Genomic DNA, 22,500 nt, shown 5'->3' with positions numbered 1-22,500 from the left:
AATACATTCCTAGTCTATTATAGACGACTATGAGTACTTTGCCAATTTTATGGGACTGTCTTGATGCAATCTTGAAGAACCTTAAGATGACCATAAACACAACAATTGTAAATGAAAAAAGTACATTTACCGGAAAAGCTTTGAAATTTGCTGTATATCGTTTTCAATCCTCAACCAGAAACCAAAATGTGTATAAAAGCTCTTAAACAAATGGCTCCATATCTCAGGGGTTAGAGCGCTGGTCTTGTAAATGAGGGGTCATGAGTTCAAATCTCACTGGTTACAGTTGCTAAAACTTAAGTTGCAGCACCCTATATTGCAATACTCCGCTTTACTACGCTAAATGAGAAGATGATGTATATAGCCAAATTGGAAAGACACTTATCACATTCAGTCTAATCTATTGACTGGTTTCAAGCACTTATTTGAAAATATTTGTGTTATCTTTTATTGGACCAATTTCCTTACAAACTGATACTCCCAGCATGGTTATTCACCATCATTATAAAATTTTTATAAATGATTTCCAATAATCTTTCTTTAAAAAGAGCATTTAAAGCACATATTAACATGCACTGCATAGATCAGAATTCATCTTGCTCAATTGATACCGATTTTTTGAACTGATATACATAGGTGCCAATAGATATAACTGAAGGCTGATTTGAACATGAAAGCAAATACACTCTACATGTGCAAGCAGACTCAGGGTAATGACTACTAATGAATACAAATAACTCTATAAAAATGTCCGGCTGTAACATTTTTAAATAATTCCACCATATTAATCCTAAAGTTGGAAAGCCATGGAAAGTATGACCAATTTTGTATCTGTATTATATACACACCAGACTAACATATAAAAGCTCATTTTAAAATGCATTTAAATAAATTGATTCAAAGTGTCTACCAGGTATGCCTCAATTATAGATATTGCATATTTATCAGAATAGGCCATTTGTAAAAAGTGGATTTTTGGACAAGTAGATACAATTAATAAAATCCAATGACATATTGGATTTTATTTGCTAAAAAAAAGTTAGAAAATGCTATGTATTACTTTCTAGTTTTAGAAACATTTCTATTCACCAATTTACATAGGTGTCTTACACTACTTCTACATGTTTTCATAAATGTCCCCATAAATAATACTGAAAAGGATTCAACATCACAATAGATAGGACCAACTGAAAGAAAACATTATACATAAGCTTACATTTTAAATTGTCATATTAGTGTTAAAGTATAATGAAAACCAAAGTTGAAGTGTTCCTTTATAAGGCAGGTGGATAAAATATTTTGTTTTATGTTAACCTGGCCTTTCTCCTACAGCTCTTTAAGAAGTAAAGTAATTCATTCCTAGTCTATTATAGACGACTATGAGTACTTTGCCAATTTTATGTGACTGTCTTGATGCAATCTTGAAGAACCTTAAGATGACCATAAACACAACAATTGTTAGTGAAAAAAGTACATTTACCGGAAAAGATTTGAAATTTGCTGTGTATCGTTTTCAATCCTCAACCAGAAACCAAAATGTGTATAGAAGCTCTTAAACAAATGGCTCCATAGCTGAGGGGTTAGAGCACTGGTCTTGTAAACCAGGGGTCAAATCTCACTGGGGCCTGATGCTTCCTTATTGTTACAGTTGCTAAAACTTAAGTTGCAGCACCCTGTATTGCAATACTCCGCTTTACTACGCTAAATGAGAAGATGATGTATATAGCCAAATTGGAAAGACACATCACATTCAGTCTAATCTATTGACTGGTTTCAAGTGCATATTTGAAAATATTTGTGTTATCTTTTATTGGACCAATTTCCTTAGAAACTGATACTCCCAGCATGGTTATTCACCATCATTATAAAATTTATATAAAAGATTTCCAATAATCTTTCTTTAAAAAGAGCATTTAAAGCACATATCAACATGCACTGCATAGATCAGAATTCATCTTGCTCAATTGATACCGATTTTTTGAACTGATATACATAGGTGCCAATAGATATAACTGAAGGCTGATTTGAACATGAAAGCATATACACTCTACATGTGCAAGCAGAGTCAGGAAAATGACTTCTAATGAATACAAATAACTCTATAAAAATTTCCAGCTGTAACATTTTGAAATATTTCCACCATATTAATCCTAAAGTTGGAAAGCCATGGAAAGTATGACCAATTTTGTATCTGTATTATATACACACCACACTAACATATAAAAGCTCATTTTAAAATGCATTTTAATAAATTGATCCAAAGTGTCAACCAGGTATGCCTCAATTATAGATATTGCATATATATCAGAATAGGCCATTTGTAAATAGTGGATTTTTGGACAAAGAGATACAATTAATCAAATGCAATGACATATTGGATTTTATTTGCTAAAAAAAGTTAGAAATTGCTATGTATTACTTTTTACAGTTTTAGAAACATTTCTATTCACCAATTTACATAGGTGTCCTACACTACTTCTACATGTTTTCATAAATGTCCCCATAAATAATACAGTAAAGGATTCAACATCACAATAGATAGGACCAACTGAAAGAAAACATTATACATAAGCTTACATTTTAAATTGTCATATTAGTGTTAAAGTATAATGAAAACCAAAGTTGAAGTGTTCCTTTATAAGGCAGGTGGATAAAATATTTTGTTTTATGTTAACCTGGCCTTTCTCCTACAGCTCTTTAAGAAGTAAAGTAATACATTCCTAGTCTATTATAGACGACTATGAGTACTTTGCCAATTTTATGGGACTGTCTTGATGCAATCTTGAAGAACCTTAAGATGACCATAAACACAACAATTGTAAATGAAAAAAGTACATTTACCGGAAAAGCTTTGAAATTTGCTGTATATCGTTTTCAGTCCTCAACCAGAAACCAAAATGTGTATAAAAACACTTGAACAAATGGCTCCATATCTCAGGGGTTAGAGCACTGGTCTTGTAAACCAGGGGTCGTGAGTTCAAATCTCACTGGGGCCTGATGCTTCCTTATTGTTACAGTTGCTAAAACTTAAGTTGCAGCACCCTGTATTGCAATACTCCGCTTTACTACGCTAAATGAGAAGATGATGTATATAGCCAAATTGGAAAGACACTTATCACATTCAGTCTAATCTATTGACTGGTTTCAAGTGCATATTTGAAAATATTTGTGTTATATTTTATTGGACCAATTTCCTTACAAACTGATACTCCCTGCATGGTTATTCACCATCATTATAAAATTTATATAAAAGATTTCCAATAATCTTTCTTTAAAAAGAGCATTTAAAGCACATATTAACATGCACTGCATAGATCAGAATTCATCTTGCTCAATTGATACCGATTTTTTGAACTGATATACATAGGTGCCAATAGATATAACTGAAGGCTGATTTGAACATGAAAACATATACACTCTACATGTGCAAGCAGACTCAGGATAATGACTACTAATGAATACAAATAACTCTATAAAAATGTCCGGCTGTAACATTTTGAAATAATTCCACCATATTAATCCTAAAGTTGGAAAGCCATGGAAAGTATGACCAATTTTGTATCTGTATTATATACACACCACACTAACATATAAAAGCTCATTTTAAAATGCATTTAAATAAATTGATTCAAAGTGTCTACCAGGTATGCCTCAATTATAGATATTGCATATATATCAGAATAGGCCATTTGTAAAAAGTGGATTTTTGGACAAAGAGATACAATTAATAAAATGCAATGACATATTGGATTTTATTTGCTAAAAAAAAGTTAGAAAATGCTATGTATTACTTTCTAGTTTTAGAAACATTTCTATTCACCAATTTACATAGGTGTCTTACACTACTTCTACATGTTTTCATAAATGTCCCCATAAATAATACTGAAAAGGATTCAACATCACAATAGATAGGACCAACTGAAAGAAAACATTATACATAAGCTTACATTTTAAATTGTCATATTAGTGTTAAAGTATAATGAAAACCAAAGTTGAAGTGTTCCTTTATAAGGCAGGTGGATAAAATATTTTGTTTTATGTTAACCTGGCCTTTCTCCAACAGCTCTTTAAGAAGTAAAGTAATTCATTCCTAGTCTATTATAGACGACTATGAGTACTTTGCCAATTTTATGTGACTGTCTTGATGCAATCTTGAAGAACCTTAAGATGACCATAAACACAACAATTGTTAGTGAAAAAAGTACATTTACCGGAAAAGATTTGAAATTTGCTGTGTATCGTTTTCAATCCTCAACCAGAAACCAAAATGTGTATAGAAGCTCTTAAACAAATGGCTCCATAGCTGAGGGGTTAGAGCACTGGTCTTGTAAACCAGGGGTCAAATCTCACTGGGGCCTGATGCTTCCTTATTGTTACAGTTGCTAAAACTTAAGTTGCAGCACCCTGTATTGCAATACTCCGCTTTACTACGCTAAATGAGAAGATGATGTATATAGCCAAATTGGAAAGACACTTATCACATTCAGTCTAATCTATTGACTGGTTTCAAGTGCATATTTGAAAATATTTGTGTTATATTTTATTGGACCAATTTCCTTACAAACTGATACTCCCAGCATGGTTATTCACCATCATTATAAAATTTATATAAAAGATTTCCAATAATCTTTCTTTAAAAAGAGCATTTAAAGCACATATTAACATGCACTGCATAGATCAGAATTCATCTTGCTCAATTGATACCGATTTTTTGAACTGATATACATAGGTGCCAATAGATATAACTGAAGGCTGATTTGAACATGAAAACATATACACTCTACATGTGCAAGCAGACTCAGGATAATGACTACTAATGAATACAAATAACTCTATAAAAATGTCCGGCTGTAACATTTTGAAATAATTCCACCATATTAATCCTAAAGTTGGAAAGCCATGGAAAGTATGACCAATTTTGTATCTGTATTATATACACACACCACACTAACATATAAAAGCTCATTTTAAAATGCATTTAAATAAATTGATTCAAAGTGTCTACCAGGTATGCCTCAATTATAGATATTGCATATATATCAGAATAGGCCATTTGTAAAAAGTGGATTTTTGGACAAAGAGATACAATTAATAAAATCCAATGACATATTGGATTTTATTTGCTAAACAAAGTTAGAAATTGCTATGTATTACTTTTTACAGTTTTAGAAACATTTCTATTCACCAATTTACATAGGTGTCCTACACTACTTCTCCATGTTTTCATAAATGTCCCCATAAATAATACAGTAAAGGATTCAACATCACAATAGATAGGACCAACTGAAAGAAAACATTATACATAAGCTTACATTTTAAATTGTCATATTAGTGTTAAAGTATAATGAAAACCAAAGTTGAAGTGTTCCTTTATAAGGCAGGTGGATAAAATATTTTGTTTTATGTTAACCTGGCCTTTCTCCTACAGCTCTTTAAGAAGTAAAGTAATACATTCCTAGTCTATTATAGATGACTATGAGTACTTTGCCAATTTTATGGGACTGTCTTGATGCAATCTTGAAGAACCTTAAGATGACCATAAACACAACAATTGTAAATGAAAAAAGTACATTTACCGGAAAAGCTTTGAAATTTGCTGTATATCGTTTTCAATCCTCAACCAGAAACCAAAATGTGTATAAAAGCTCTTAAACAAATGGCTCCATAGCTCAGGGGTTAGAGCACTGGTCTTGTAAACCAGGGGTCGTGAGTTCAAATCTCACTGGGGCCTGATGCTTCCTTATTGTTACAGTTGCTAAAACTTAAGTTGCAGCACCCTATATTGCAATACTCCGCTTTACTACGCTAAATGAGAAGATGATGTATATAGCCAAATTGGAAAGACACTTATCACATTCAGTCTAATCTATTGACTGGTTTCAAGCACTTATTTGAAAATATTTGAGTTATATTTTATTGGACCAATTTCCTTACAAACTGATACTCCCAGCATGGTTATTCACCATCATTATAAAATTTATATAAAAGATTTCCAATAATCTTTCTTTAAAAAGAGCATTTAAAGCACATATTAACATGCACTGCATAGATCAGAATTCATCTTGCTCAATTGATACCGATTTTTTGAACTGATATACATAGGTGCCAATAGATATAACTGAAGGCTGATTTGAACATGAAAGCATATACACTCTACATGTGCAAGCAGACTCAGGATAATGACTACTAATGAATACAAATAACTCTATAAAAATGTCCGGCTGTAACATTTTGAAATAATTCCACCATATTAATCCTAAAGTTGGAAAGCCATGGAAAGTATGACCAATTTTGTATTTGTATTATATACACACACCACACTAACATATAAAAGCTCATTTTAAAATGCATTTAAATAAATTGATTCAAAGTGTCTACCAGGTATGCCTCAATTATAGATATTGCATATATATCAGAATAGGCCATTTGTAAAAAGTGGATTTTTGGACAAAGAGATACAATTAATAAAATCCAATGACATATTGGATTTTATTTGCTAAAAAAAGTTAGAAATTGCTATGTATTACTTTTTACAGTTTTAGAAACATTTCTATTCACCAATTTACATAGGTGTCCTACACTACTTCTACATGTTTTCATAAATGTCCCCATAAATAATACAGTAAAGGATTCAACATCACAATAGATAGGACCAACTGAAAGAAAACATTATACATAAGCTTACATTTTAAATTGTCATATTAGTGTTAAAGTATAATGAAAACCAAAGTTGAAGTGTTCCTTTATAAGGCAGGTGGATAAAATATTTTGTTTTATGTTAACCTGCCTCTCTCCTACAGCTCTTTAGGAAGTAAAGTAATACATTCCTAGTCCATTATAGACGACTATGAGTACTTTGCCAATTTTATGTGACTGTCTTGATTCAATCTTGAAGAACCTTAAGATGACCATAAACACAACAACTGTAATTGAAAATAATTCATTTTCCGCAAAAGATTTGAAATTTGCTGTATATTGTTTTCAATCCTCAACCAGAAACCAAAATGTGTATAAAAGTTCTTAACCAAATGGCTCCATAGCTCAGGGGTTAGAGCATTGGTCTCGTAAACAAGGTGTCGTGAGTTCAAATCTCACTGGGGCCTGATGCTTCCTTATTGTTACAGTTGCAGCACCCTATATTGCTTTACTACGCTAAATGAGAAGATGATGTATATAGCCAAATTGGAAAGACACTTATCACATTCAGTCTAATCTATTGACTGGTTTCAAGTGCATATTTGAAAATATTTGTGTTATCTTTTATTGGTCCAATTTCCTTCCAAACTGATACTCCCAGCATGGTTATTCACCATCATTATAAAATTTATATAAAAGATTTCCAATAATCTTTCTTTAAAAAGAGCATTTAAAGCACATATCAACATGCACTGCATAGATCAGAATTCATCTTGCTCAATTGATACCGATTTTTTGAACTGATATACATAGGTGCCAATAGATATAACTGAAGGCTGATTTGAACATGAAAGCATATACACTCTACATGTGCAAGAAGACTCAGGGTAATGACTACTAATGAATACAAATAACTCTATAAAAATGTCCAGCTGTAACATTTTGAACTAATTCCTCCATATTAATCCTAAAGTTGGAAAGCCATGGAAAGTATGACCAATTTTGTATCTGTATTATATACACACACCACACTAACATATAAATGCACATTTTAAAATGCATTTAAATAAATTGATTCAAAGTGTCTACCAGGTATGCCTCAATTATAGATATTGCATATATATCAGAATAGGCCATTTGTAAAAAGTGGATTTTTGGACAAAGAGATACAATTAATAAAATGCAATGACATATTGGATTTTATTTGCTAAAAAAAGTTAGAAATTGCTATGTATTACTTTTTACAGTTTTAGAAACATTTCTATTCACCAATTTACATAGGTGTCCTACACTACTTCTACTTGTTTTCATAAAACCCCATAAATAATACAGAAAAGGATTCAACATCACAATAGATAGGACCAACTGAAAGAAAACATTATACATAAGCTTACATTTTAAATTGTCATATTAGTGTTAAAGTATAATGAAAACCAAAGTTGAAGTGTTCCTTTATAAGGCAGGTGGATAAAATATTTTGTTTTATGTTAACCTGGCCTTTCTCCTACAGCTCTTTAAGAAGCAAAGTAATACATTCCTAGTCTATTATAGACGACTATGAGTACTTTGCCAATTTTATGTGACTGTCTTGATGCAATCTTGAAGAACCTTAAGATGACCATAAACACAACAATTCTACTTGAAAAATGTACATTTACCCGAAAAGCTTTGAAATTTGCTGTATATCGTTTTCAATCCTCAACCAGAAACCAAAATGTGTATAAAAGCTCTTGAACAAATGGCTCCATATCTCAGGAGTTAGAGCACTGGTCTTGTAAATCAGGGGTCGTGAGTTCAAATCTCACTGGGGCCTGATGCTTCCTTATTGTTACAGTTGCTAAAACTTAAGTTGCAGCACCCTGTATTGCAATACTCCGCTTTACTATGCTAAATGAGAAGATGATGTATATAGCCAAATTGGAAAGACACTTATCACATTCAGTCTAATCTATTGACTGGTATCAAGTGCATATTTGAAAATATTTGTGTTATCTTTTATTGGACCAATTTCCTTACAAACTGATACTCCCAGCATGGTTATTCACCATCATTATAAAATTTCTATAAAAGATTTCCAATAATCTTTCTTTAAAAAGAGAATTTAAAGCACATATTAACATGCACTGCATAGATCAGAATTCTTCTTGCTCAATTGATACCGATTTTTTGAACTGATATACATAGGTGCCAATAGATATAACTGAAGGCTGATTTGAACATGAAAGCATATACACTCTACATGTGCACGCAGACTCAGGATAATGACTACTAATGAATACAAATAACTCTATAAAAATGTCCGGCTGTAACATTTTGAAATGATTCCACCATATTAATCCTAAAGTTGGAAAGCCATGGAAAGTATGACCAATTTTGTATCTGTATTATATACACACACCACACTAACATATAAAAGCTCATTTTAAAATGCATTTAAATAAATTGATTCAAAGTGTCTACCAGGTATGCCTCAATTATAGATATTGCATATATATCAGAATAGGCCATTTGTAAAAAGTGGATTTTTGGACAAAGAGATACAATTAATAAAATGCAATGACATATTGGATTTTATTTGCTAAAAAAAAGTTAGAAATTGCTATGTATTACTTTTTACAGTTTTAGAAACATTTCTATTCACCAATTTACATAGGTGTCCTACACTACTTCTACTTGTTTTCATAAAACCCCATAAATAATACAGAAAAGGATTCAACATCACAAAAGATAGGACCAACTGAAAGAAAACATTATACATAAGCTTACATTTTAAATTGTCATATTAGTGTTAAAGTATAATGAAAACCAAAGTTGAAGTGTTCCTTTATAAGGCAGGTGGATAAAATATTTTGTTTTATGTTAACCTGGCCTTTCTCCTACAGCTCTTTAAGAAGCAAAGTAATACATTCCTTGTCTATTATAGACGACTATGAGTACTTTGCCAATTTTATGTGACTGTCTTGATGCAATCTTGAAGTACCTTAAGATGACCATAAACACAACAATTCTACTTGAAAAATGTACATTTACCCGAAAAGCTTTGAAATTTGCTGTATATCGTTTTCAATCCTCAACCAGAAACCAAAATGTGTATAAAAACACTTGAACAAATGGCTCCATATCTCAGGGGTTAGAGCACTGGTCTTGTAAACCACGGGTCATGAGTTCAAATCTCACTGGGGCCTGATGCTTCCTTATTGTTACAGTTGCTAAAACTTAAGTTGCAGCACCCTGTATTGCAATACTCCGCTTTACTATGCTAAATGAGAAGATGATGTATATAGCCAAATTGGAAAGACACTTATCACATACAGTCTAATCTATTGACTGGTTTCAAGTGCATTTTTGAAAATATTTGTGTTATATTTTATTGGACCAATTTCCTTACAAACTGATTCTCCCAGCTTGGTTATTCACCATCATTATAAAATTTATATAAAAGATTTCCAATAATCTTTCTTTAAAAAGAGCATTTAAAGCACATATTAACATGCACTGCATAGATCAGAATTCATCTTGCTCAATTGATACCGATTTTTTGAACTGATATACATAGGTGCCAATAGATATAACTGAAGGCTGATTTGAACATGAAAACATATACACTCTACATGTGCAAGCAGACTCAGGATAATGACTACTAATGAATACAAATAACTCTATAAAAATGTCCGGCTGTAACATTTTGAAATAATTCCACCATATTAATCCTAAAGTTGGAAAGCCATGGAAAGTATGACCAATTTTGTATCTGTATTATATACACACCACACTAACATATAAAAGCTCATTTTAAAATGCATTTAAATAAATTGATTCAAAGTGTCTACCAGGTATGCCTCAATTATAGATATTGCATATATATCAGAATAGGCCATTTGTAAAAAGTGGATTTTTGGACAAAGAGATACAATTAATAAAATGCAATGACATATTGGATTTTATTTGCTAAAAAAAGTTAGAAATTGCTATGTATTACTTTTTACAGTTTTAGAAACATTTCTATTCACCAATTTACATAGGTGTCCTACACTACTTCTACTTGTTTTCATAAAACCCCATAAATAATACAGAAAAGGATTCAACATCACAATAGATAGGACCAACTGAAAGAAAACATTATACATAAGCTTACATTTTAAATTGTCATATTAGTGTTAAAGTATAATGAAAACCAAAGTTGAAGTGTTCCTTTATAAGGCAGGTGGATAAAATATTTTGTTTTATGTTAACCTGGCCTTTCTCCTACAGCTCTTTAAGAAGCAAAGTAATACATTCCTAGTCTATTATAGACGACTATGAGTAGTTTGCCAATTTTATGGGACTGTCTTGATGCAATCTTGAAGAACCTTAAGATGACCATAAACACAACAATTCTACTTGAAAAATGTACATTTACCCGAAAAGCTTTGAAATTTGCTGTATATCGTTTTCAATCCTCAACCAGAAACCAAAATGTGTATAAAAGCTCTTGAACAAATGGCTCCATAGCTCAGGGGTTAGAGCACTGGTCTTGTAAACCAGGGGTTGTGAGTTCAAATCTCACTGGGGCCTGATGCTTCCTTATTGTTACAGTTGCTAAAACTTAAGTTGCAGCACCCTATATTGCAATACTCCGCTTTACTACGCTAAATGAGAAGATGATGTATATAGCCAAATTGGAAAGACACTTATCACATACAGTCTAATCTATTGACTGGTTTCAAGCACTTATTTGAAAATATTTGAGTTATATTTTATTGGACCAATTTCCTTACAAACTGATACTCCCAGCATGGTTATTCACCATCATTATAAAATTTATATAAAAGATTTCCAATAATCTTTCTTTAAAAAGAGCATTTAAAGCACATATCAACATGCACTGCATAGATCAGAATTCATCTTGCTCAATTGATACCGATTTTTTGAACTATTATACATAGGTGCCAATAGATATAACTGAAGGCTGATTTGAACATGAAAGCATATACACTCTACATGTGCAAGCAGACTCAGGATAATGACTACTAATGAATACAAATAACTCTATAAAAATGTCCGGCTGTAACATTTTGAAATAATTCCACCATATTAATCCTAAAGTTGGAAAGCCATGGAAAGTATGACCAATTTTGTATCTGTATTATATACACACACCACACTAACATATAAAAGCTCATTTTAAAATGCATTTAAATAAATTGATTCAAAGTGTCTACCAGGTATGCCTCAATTATAGATATTGCATATATATCAGAATAGGCCATTTGTAAAAAGTGGATTTTTGGACAAAGAGATACAATTAATAAAATGCAATGACATATTGGATTTTATTTGCTAAAAAAAGTTAGAAATTGCTATGTATTACTTTTTACAGTTTTAGAAACATTTCTATTCACCAATTTACATAGGTGTCCTACACTACTTCTACTTGTTTTCATAAAACCCCATAAATAATACAGAAAAGGATTCAACATCACAATAGATAGGACCAACTGAAAGAAAACATTATACATAAGCTTACATTTTAAATTGTCATATTAGTGTTAAAGTATAATGAAAACCAAAGTTGAAGTGTTCCTTTATAAGGCAGGTGGATAAAATATTTTGTTTTATGTTAACCTGGCCTTTCTCCTACAGCTCTTTAAGAAGCAAAGTAATACATTCCTAGTCTATTATAGACGACTATGAGTACTTTGCCAATTTTATGTGACTGTCTTGATGCAATCTTGAAGAACCTTAATATGACCATAAACACAACAATTCTACTTGAAAAATGTACATTTACCCGAAAAGCTTTGAAATTTGCTGTATATCGTTTTCAATCCTCAACCAGAAACCAAAATGTGTATAAAAGCTCTTGAACAAATGGCTCCATATCTCAGGAGTTAGAGCACTGGTCTTGTAAATCAGGGGTCGTGAGTTCAAATCTCACTGGGGCCTGATGCTTCCTTATTGTTACAGTTGCTAAAACTTAAGTTGCAGCACCCTGTATTGCAATACTCCGCTTTACTATGCTAAATGAGAAGATGATGTATATAGCCAAATTGGAAAGACACTTATCACATTCAGTCTAATCTATTGACTGGTATCAAGTGCATATTTGAAAATATTTGTGTTATCTTTTATTGGACCAATTTCCTTACAAACTGATACTCCCAGCATGGTTATTCACCATCATTATAAAATTTCTATAAAAGATTTCCAATAATCTTTCTTTAAAAAGAGAATTTAAAGCACATATTAACATGCACTGCATAGATCAGAATTCTTCTTGCTCAATTGATACCGATTTTTTGAACTGATATACATAGGTGCCAATAGATATAACTGAAGGCTGATTTGAACATGAAAGCATATACACTCTACATGTGCAAGCAGACTCAGGATAATGACTACTAATGAATACAAATAACTCTATAAAAATGTCCGGCTGTAACATTTTGAAATAATTCCACCATATTAATCCTAAAGTTGGAAAGCCATGGAAAGTATGACCAATTTTGTATCTGTATTATATACACACACCACACTAACATATAAAAGCTCATTTTAAAATGCATTTAAATAAATTGATTCAAAGTGTCTACCAGGTATGCCTCAATTATAGATATTGCATATATATCAGAATAGGCCATTTGTAAAAAGTGGATTTTTGGACAAAGAGATACAATTAATAAAATCCAATGACATATTGGATTTTATTTGCTAAAAAAAGTTAGAAATTGCTATGTATTACTTTTTACAGTTTTAGAAACATTTCTATTCACCAATTTACATAGGTGTCCTACACTACTTCTACTTGTTTTCATAAAACCCCATAAATAATACAGAAAAGGATTCAACATCACAAAAGATAGGACCAACTGAAAGAAAACATTATACATAAACTTACATTTTAAATTGTCATATTAGTGTTAAAGTATAATGAAAACCAAAGTTGAAGTGTTCCTTTATAAGGCAGGTGGATAAAATATTTTGTTTTATGTTAACCTGGCCTTTCTCCTACAGCTCTTTAAGAAGCAAAGTAATACATTCCTTGTCTATTATAGATGACTATGAGTACTTTGCCAATTTTATGTGACTGTCTTGATGCAATCTTGAAGTACCTTAAGATGACCATAAACACAACAATTCTACTTGAAAAATGTACATTTACCCGAAAAGCTTTGAAATTTGCTGTATATCGTTTTCAATCCTCAACCAGAAACCAAAATGTGTATAAAAACACTTGAACAAATGGCTCCATATCTCAGGGGTTAGAGCACTGGTCTTGTAAACCAGGGGTCGTGAGTTCAAATCTCACTGGGGCATGATGCTTCCTTATTGTTACAGTTGCTAAAACTTAAGTTGCAGCACCCTGTATTGCAATACTCCGCTTTACTATGCTAAATGAGAAGATGATGTATATAGCCAAATTGGAAAGACACTTATCACATACAGTCTAATCTATTGACTGGTTTCAAGTGCATTTTTGAAAATATTTGTGTTATATTTTATTGGACCAATTTCCTTACAAACTGATACTCCCAGCTTGGTTATTCACCATCATTATAAAATTTATATAAAAGATTTCCAATAATCTTTCTTTAAAAAGAGCATTTAAAGCACATATTAACATGCACAGCATAGATCAGAATTCATCTTGCTCAATTGATACCGATTTTTTGAACTGATATACATAGGTGCCAATAGATATAACTGAAGGCTGATTTGAACATGAAAACATATACACTCTACATGTGCAAGCAGACTCAGGATAATGACTACTAATGAATACAAATAACTCTATAAAAATGTCCGGCTGTAACATTTTGAAATAATTCCACCATATTAATCCTAAAGTTGGAAAGCCATGGAAAGTATGACCAATTTTGTATCTGTATTATATACACACCACACTAACATATAAAAGCTCATTTTAAAATGCATTTAAATAAATTGATTCAAAGTGTCTACCAGGTATGCCTCAATTATAGATATTGCATATATATATGAATAGGCCATTTGTAAAAAGTGGATTTTTGGACAAAGAGATACAATTAATAAAATGCAATGACATATTGGATTTTATTTGCTAAAAAAAGTTAGAAATTGCTATGTATTACTTTTTACAGTTTTAGAAACATTTCTATTCACCAATTTACATAGGTGTCCTACACTACTTCTACTTGTTTTCATAAAACCCCATAAATAATACAGAAAAGGATTCAACATCACAATAGATAGGACCAACTGAAAGAAAACATTATACATAAGCTTACATTTTAAATTGTCATATTAGTGTTAAAGTATAATGAAAACCAAAGTTGAAGTGTTCCTTTATAAGGCAGGTGGATAAAATATTTTGTTTTATGTTAACCTGGCCTTTCTCCTACAGCTCTTTAAGAAGCAAAGTAATACATTCCTTGTCTATTATAGACGACTATGAGTACTTTGCCAATTTTATGTGACTGTCTTGATGCAATCTTGAAGTACCTTAAGATGACCATAAACACAACAATTCTACTTGAAAAATGTACATTTACCCGAAAAGCTTTGAAATTTGCTGTATATCGTTTTCAATCCTCAACCAGAAACCAAAATGTGTATAAAAGCTCTTGAACAAATGGCTCCATAGCTCAGGGGTTAGAGCACTGGTCTTGTAAACCAGGGGTCGTGAGTTCAAATCTCACTGGGGCCTGATGCTTCCTTATTGTTACAGTTGCTAAAACTTAAGTTGCAGCACCCTATATTGCAATACTCCGCTTTACTACGCTAAATGAGAAGATGATGTATATAGCCAAATTGGAAAGACACTTATCACATTCAGTCTAATCTATTGACTGGTTTCAAGCACTTATTTGAAAATATTTGAGTTATATTTTATTGGACCAATTTCCTTACAAACTGATACTCCCAGCATGGTTATTCACCATCATTATAAAATTTATATAAAAGATTTCCAATAATCTTTCTTTAAAAAGAGCATTTAAAGCACATATTAACATGCACTGCATAGATCAGAATTCATCTTGCTCAATTGATACCGATTTTTTGAACTATTATACATAGGTGCCAATAGATATAACTGAAGGCTGATTTGAACATGAAAGCATATACACTCTACATGTGCAAGCAGACTCAGGATAATGACTACTAATGAATACAAATAACTCTATAAAAATGTCCGGCTGTAACATTTTGAAATAATTCCACCATATTAATCCTAAAGTTGGAAAGCCATGGAAAGTATGACCAATTTTGTATCTGTATTATATACACACACCACACTAACATATAAAAGCTCATTTTAAAATGCATTTAAATAAATTGATTCAAAGTGTCTACCAGGTATGCCTCAATTATAGATATTGCATATATATCAGAATAGGCCATTTGTAAAAAGTGGATTTTTGGACAAAGAGATACAATTAATAAAATCCAATGACATATTGGATTTTATTTGCTAAAAAAAGTTAGAAATTGCTATGTATTACTTTTTACAGTTTTAGAAACATTTCTATTCACCAATTTACATAGGTGTCCTACACTACTTCTACATGTTTTCATAAATGTCCCCATAAATAATACAGTAAAGGATTCAACATCACAATAGATAGGACCAACTGAAAGAAAACATTATACATAAGCTTACATTTTAAATTGTCATATTAGTGTTAAAGTATAATGAAAACCAAAGTTGAAGTGTTCCTTTATAAGGCAGGTGGATAAAATATTTTGTTTTATGTTAACCTGGCCTTTCTCCTACAGCTCTTTAAGAAGTAAAGTAATACATTCCTAGTCTATTATAGACGACTATGATTACTTTGCCAATTTTATGGGACTGTCTTGATGCAATCTTGAAGAACCTTAAGATGACCATAAACACAACAATTGTAATTGAAAAAAGTAAATTTACCGGAAAAGCTTTGAAATTTGCTGTATATCGTTTTCAATCCTCAACCAGAAACCAAAATGTGTATAAAATCTCTTAAACAAATGGCTCCATATCTCAGTGGTTAGAGCACTGATCTTGTAAACTAGGGGTCGTGAGTTCAAATCTCACTGGGGCCTGATACTTCTTTATTGTTACAATTGCTAAAACTTAAGTTGCAGCACCCTATATTGCAATACTCCGCTTTACTACGCTAAATGAGAAGATGATGTATATAGCCAATTTGGAAAGACACTTATCACATTCAGTCTAATCTATTGACTGGTTTCAAGCACTAATTTGAAAATATTTGAGTTATATTTTATTGGACCAATTTCCTTACAATCTGATACTCCCAGCATGGTTATTCACCATCATTATAAAATTTATATAAAAGATTTCCAATAATCTTTCTTTAAAAAGAGCATTTAAAGCACATATTAACATGCACTGCATAGATCAGAATTCATCTTGCTCAATTGATACCGATTTTTTGAACTGATATACATAGGTGCCAATAGATATAACTGAAGGCTGATTTGAACATGAAAGCATATACACTCTACATGTGCAAGCAGACTCAGGATAATGACTACTAATGAATACAAATAACTCTATAAAAATGTCCGGCTGTAACATTTTGAAATAATTCCATCATATTAATCCTAAAGTTGGAAAGCCATGGAAAGTATGACCAATTTTGTATCTGTATTATATACACACACCACACTAACATATAAAAGCTCATTTTAAAATGCATTTAAATAAATTGATTCAAAGGGTCTACCAGGTATGCCTCAATTATAGATATTGCATATATATCAGAATAGGCCATTTGTAAAAAGTGGATTTTTGGACAAAGAGATACAATTAATAAAATCCAATGACATATTGGATTTTATTTGCTAAACAAAGTTAGAAATTGCTATGTATTACTTTTTACAGTTTTAGAAACATTTCTATTCACCAATTTACAAAGGTGTCCTACACTACTTCTACATGTTTTCATAAATGTCCCCATAAATAATACAGTAAAGGATTCAACATCACAATAGATAGGACCAACTGAAAGAAAACATTATACATAAGCTTACATTTTAAATTGTCATATTAGTGTTAAAGTATAATGAAAACCAAAGTTGAAGTGTTCCTTTATAAGGCAGGTGGATAAAATATTTAGTTTTATGTTAACCTGGCCTTTCTCCTACAGCTCTTTAAGAAGTAAAGTAATACATTCCTAGTCTATTATAGACGACTAAGAGTACTTTGCCAATTTTATGGGACTGTCTTGATGCAATCTTGAAGAACCTTAAGATGACCATAAACACAACAATTGTAAATGAAAAAAGTACATTTACCGGAAAAGCTTTGAAATTTGCTGTATATCGTTTTCAATCCTCAACCAGAAACCAAAATGTGTATAAAAACACTTGAACAAATGGCTCCATATCTCAGGGGTTAGAGCACTGGTCTTGTAAACCAGGGGTCGTGAGTTCAAATCTCACTGGGGCATGATGCTTCCTTATTGTTACAGTTGCTAAAACTTAAGTTGCAGCACCCTGTATTGCAATACTCCGCTTTACTATGCTAAATGAGAAGATGATGTATATAGCCAAATTGGAAAGACACTTATCACATACAGTCTAATCTATTGACTGGTTTCAAGTGCATTTTTGAAAATATTTGTGTTATATTTTATTGGACCAATTTCCTTACAAACTGATACTCCCAGCTTGGTTATTCACCATCATTATAAAATTTATATAAAAGATTTCCAATAATCTTTCTTTAAAAAGAGCATTTAAAGCACATATTAACATGCACAGCATAGATCAGAATTCATCTTGCTCAATTGATACCGATTTTTTGAACTGATATACATAGGTGCCAATAGATATAACTGAAGGCTGATTTGAACATGAAAACATATACACTCTACATGTGCAAGCAGACTCAGGATAATGACTACTAATGAATACAAATAACTCTATAAAAATGTCCGGCTGTAACATTTTGAAATAATTCCACCATATTAATCCTAAAGTTGGAAAGCCATGGAAAGTATGACCAATTTTGTATCTGTATTATATACACACCACACTAACATATAAAAGCTCATTTTAAAATGCATTTAAATAAATTGATTCAAAGTGTCTACCAGGTATGCCTCAATTATAGATATTGCATATATATATGAATAGGCCATTTGTAAAAAGTGGATTTTTGGACAAAGAGATACAATTAATAAAATGCAATGACATATTGGATTTTATTTGCTAAAAAAAGTTAGAAATTGCTATGTATTACTTTTTACAGTTTTAGAAACATTTCTATTCACCAATTTACATAGGTGTCCTACACTACTTCTACTTGTTTTCATAAAACCCCATAAATAATACAGAAAAGGATTCAACATCACAATAGATAGGACCAACTGAAAGAAAACATTATACATAAGCTTACATTTTAAATTGTCATATTAGTGTTAAAGTATAATGAAAACCAAAGTTGAAGTGTTCCTTTATAAGGCAGGTGGATAAAATATTTTGTTTTATGTTAACCTGGCCTTTCTCCTACAGCTCTTTAAGAAGCAAAGTAATACATTCCTTGTCTATTATAGACGACTATGAGTACTTTGCCAATTTTATGTGACTGTCTTGATGCAATCTTGAAGTACCTTAAGATGACCATAAACACAACAATTCTACTTGAAAAATGTACATTTACCCGAAAAGCTTTGAAATTTGCTGTATATCGTTTTCAATCCTCAACCAGAAACCAAAATGTGTATAAAAGCTCTTGAACAAATGGCTCCATAGCTCAGGGGTTAGAGCACTGGTCTTGTAAACCAGGGGTCGTGAGTTCAAATCTCACTGGGGCCTGATGCTTCCTTATTGTTACAGTTGCTAAAACTTAAGTTGCAGCACCCTATATTGCAATACTCCGCTTTACTACGCTAAATGAGAAGATGATGTATATAGCCAAATTGGAAAGACACTTATCACATTCAGTCTAATCTACTGACTGGTTTCAAGCACTTATTTGAAAATATTTGAGTTATATTTTATTGGACCAATTTCCTTACAAACTGATACTCCCAGCATGGTTATTCACCATCATTATAAAATTTATATAAAAGATTTCCAATAATCTTTCTTTAAAAAGAGCATTTAAAGCACATATTAACATGCACTGCATAGATCAGAATTCATCTTGCTCAATTGATACCGATTTTTTGAACTATTATACATAGGTGCCAATAGATATAACTGAAGGCTGATTTGAACATGAAAGCATATACACTCTACATGTGCAAGCAGACTCAGGATAATGACTACTAATGAATACAAATAACTCTATAAAAATGTCCGGCTGTAACATTTTGAAATAATTCCACCATATTAATCCTAAAGTTGGAAAGCCATGGAAAGTATGACCAATTTTGTATCTGTATTATATACACACACCACACTAACATATAAAAGCTCATTTTAAAATGCATTTAAATAAATTGATTCAAAGTGTCTACCAGGTATGCCTCAATTATAGATATTGCATATATATCAGAATAGGCCATTTGTAAAAAGTGGATTTTTGGACAAAGAGATACAATTAATAAAATGCAATGACATATTGGATTTTATTTGCTAAAAAAAGTTAGAAATTGCTATGTATTACTTTTTACAGTTTTAGAAACATTTCTATTCACCAATTTACATAGGTGTCCTACACTACTTCTACTTGTTTTCATAAAACCCCATAAATAATACAGAAAAGGATTCAACATCACAATAGATAGGACCAACTGAAAGAAAACATTATACATAAGCTTACATTTTAAATTGTCATATTAGTGTTAAAGTATAATGAAAACCAAAGTTGAAGTGTTCCTTTATAAGGCAGGTGGATAAAATATTTTGTTTTATGTTAACCTGGCCTTTCTCCTACAGCTCTTTAAGAAGCAAAGTAATACATTCCTAGTCTATTATAGACGACTATGAGTACTTTGCCAATTTTATGTGACTGTCTTGATGCAATCTTGAAGAACCTTAAGATGACCATAAACACAACAATTCTACTTGAAAAATGTACATTTACCCGAAAAGCTTTGAAATTTGCTGTATATCGTTTTCAATCCTCAACCAGAAACCAAAATGTGTATAAAAGCTCTTGAACAAATGGCTCCATATCTCAGGAGTTAGAGCACTGGTCTTGTAAATCAGGGGTCGTGAGTTCAAATCTCACTGGGGCCTGATGCTTCCTTATTGTTACAGTTGCTAAAACTTAAGTTGCAGCACCCTGTATTGCAATACTCCGCTTTACTATGCTAAATGAGAAGATGATGTATATAGCCAAATTGGAAAGACACTTATCACATTCAGTCTAATCTATTGACTGGTATCAAGTGCATATTTGAAAATATTTGTGTTATCTTTTATTGGACCAATTTCCTTACAAACTGATACTCCCAGCATGGTTATTCACCATCATTATAAAATTTCTATAAAAGATTTCCAATAATCTTTCTTTAAAAAGAGAATTTAAAGCACATATTAACATGCACTGCATAGATCAGAATTCTTCTTGCTCAATTGATACCGATTTTTTGAACTGATATACATAGGTGCCAATAGATATAACTGAAGGCTGATTTGAACATGAAAGCATATACACTCTACATGTGCAAGCAGACTCAGGATAATGACTACTAATGAATACAAATAACTCTATAAAAATGTCCGGCTGTAACATTTTGAAATAATTCCACCATATTAATCCTAAAGTTGGAAAGCCATGGAAAGTATGACCAATTTTGTATCTGTATTATATACACACACCACACTAACATATAAAAGCTCATTTTAAAATGCATTTAAATAAATTGATTCAAAGTGTCTACCAGGTATGCCTCAATTATAGATATTGCATATATATCAGAATAGGCCATTTGTAAAAAGTGGATTTTTGGACAAAGAGATACAATTAATAAAATCCAATGACATATTGGATTTTATTTGCTAAAAAAAGTTAGAAATTGCTATGTATTACTTTTTACAGTTTTAGAAACATTTCTATTCACCAATTTACATAGGTGTCCTACACTACTTCTACTTGTTTTCATAAAACCCCATAAATAATACAGAAAAGGATTCAACATCACAAAAGATAGGACCAACTGAAAGAAAACATTATACATAAACTTACATTTTAAATTGTCATATTAGTGTTAAAGTATAATGAAAACCAAAGTTGAAGTGTTCCTTTATAAGGCAGGTGGATAAAATATTTTGTTTTATGTTAACCTGGCCTTTCTCCTACAGCTCTTTAAGAAGCAAAGTAATACATTCCTTGTCTATTATAGATGACTATGAGTACTTTGCCAATTTTATGTGACTGTCTTGATGCAATCTTGAAGTACCTTAAGATGACCATAAACACAACAATTCTACTTGAAAAATGTACATTTACCCGAAAAGCTTTGAAATTTGCTGTATATCGTTTTCAATCCTCAACCAGAAACCAAAATGTGTATAAAAACACTTGAACAAATGGCTCCATATCTCAGGGGTTAGAGCACTGGTCTTGTAAACCAGGGGTCGTGAGTTCAAATCTCACTGGGGCATGATGCTTCCTTATTGTTACAGTTGCTAAAACTTAAGTTGCAGCACCCTGTATTGCAATACTCCGCTTTACTATGCTAAATGAGAAGATGATGTATATAGCCAAATTGGAAAGACACTTATCACATACAGTCTAATCTATTGACTGGTTTCAAGTGCATTTTTGAAAATATTTGTGTTATATTTTATTGGACCAATTTCCTTACAAACTGATACTCCCAGCTTGGTTATTCACCATCATTATAAAATTTATATAAAAGATTTCCAATAATCTTTCTTTAAAAAGAGCATTTAAAGCACATATTAACATGCACAGCATAGATCAGAATTCATCTTGCTCAATTG

General features: G+C 31.6%; 10 non-coding genes across 10 annotated transcripts; all 10 read left to right on the top strand.

Moving 5' to 3' along the window:
- Positions 1-2,923: 2,923 nt before the first annotated feature.
- Positions 2,924-2,996, top strand: TRNAT-UGU (transfer RNA threonine (anticodon UGU)). The gene has a single exon. It is a non-coding gene; the product is annotated as a tRNA-Thr (tRNA).
- A 2,662-nt stretch (positions 2,997-5,658) lies between these two features.
- On the top strand, positions 5,659-5,731 carry TRNAT-UGU (transfer RNA threonine (anticodon UGU)). The gene has a single exon. It is a non-coding gene; the product is annotated as a tRNA-Thr (tRNA).
- A 1,299-nt stretch (positions 5,732-7,030) lies between these two features.
- TRNAT-CGU (transfer RNA threonine (anticodon CGU)) lies at positions 7,031-7,103 on the top strand. Its single transcript has one exon. It is a non-coding gene; the product is annotated as a tRNA-Thr (tRNA).
- A 4,014-nt stretch (positions 7,104-11,117) lies between these two features.
- On the top strand, positions 11,118-11,190 carry TRNAT-UGU (transfer RNA threonine (anticodon UGU)). Its single transcript has one exon. It is a non-coding gene; the product is annotated as a tRNA-Thr (tRNA).
- Positions 11,191-13,859: 2,669 nt separating this feature from the next.
- TRNAT-UGU (transfer RNA threonine (anticodon UGU)) lies at positions 13,860-13,932 on the top strand. The gene has a single exon. It is a non-coding gene; the product is annotated as a tRNA-Thr (tRNA).
- Positions 13,933-15,228: 1,296 nt separating this feature from the next.
- Positions 15,229-15,301, top strand: TRNAT-UGU (transfer RNA threonine (anticodon UGU)). The gene has a single exon. It is a non-coding gene; the product is annotated as a tRNA-Thr (tRNA).
- Positions 15,302-16,601: 1,300 nt separating this feature from the next.
- On the top strand, positions 16,602-16,674 carry TRNAT-UGU (transfer RNA threonine (anticodon UGU)). Its single transcript has one exon. It is a non-coding gene; the product is annotated as a tRNA-Thr (tRNA).
- Positions 16,675-17,974: 1,300 nt separating this feature from the next.
- Positions 17,975-18,047, top strand: TRNAT-UGU (transfer RNA threonine (anticodon UGU)). Its single transcript has one exon. It is a non-coding gene; the product is annotated as a tRNA-Thr (tRNA).
- Positions 18,048-19,343: 1,296 nt separating this feature from the next.
- Positions 19,344-19,416, top strand: TRNAT-UGU (transfer RNA threonine (anticodon UGU)). The gene has a single exon. It is a non-coding gene; the product is annotated as a tRNA-Thr (tRNA).
- A 2,669-nt stretch (positions 19,417-22,085) lies between these two features.
- TRNAT-UGU (transfer RNA threonine (anticodon UGU)) lies at positions 22,086-22,158 on the top strand. The gene has a single exon. It is a non-coding gene; the product is annotated as a tRNA-Thr (tRNA).
- Positions 22,159-22,500: the final 342 nt, after the last annotated feature.

This window comes from Taudactylus pleione, unplaced genomic scaffold, assembly GCF_031769625.1.
Source record: "Taudactylus pleione unplaced genomic scaffold, aTauple2 ptg000109l, whole genome shotgun sequence".
NCBI classification, from domain to species: domain Eukaryota; kingdom Metazoa; phylum Chordata; class Amphibia; order Anura; family Myobatrachidae; genus Taudactylus; species Taudactylus pleione.
The sequence above is the reverse complement of the archived record's forward strand: the minus strand, read 5'-3'. Positions and strand labels throughout refer to the sequence as shown.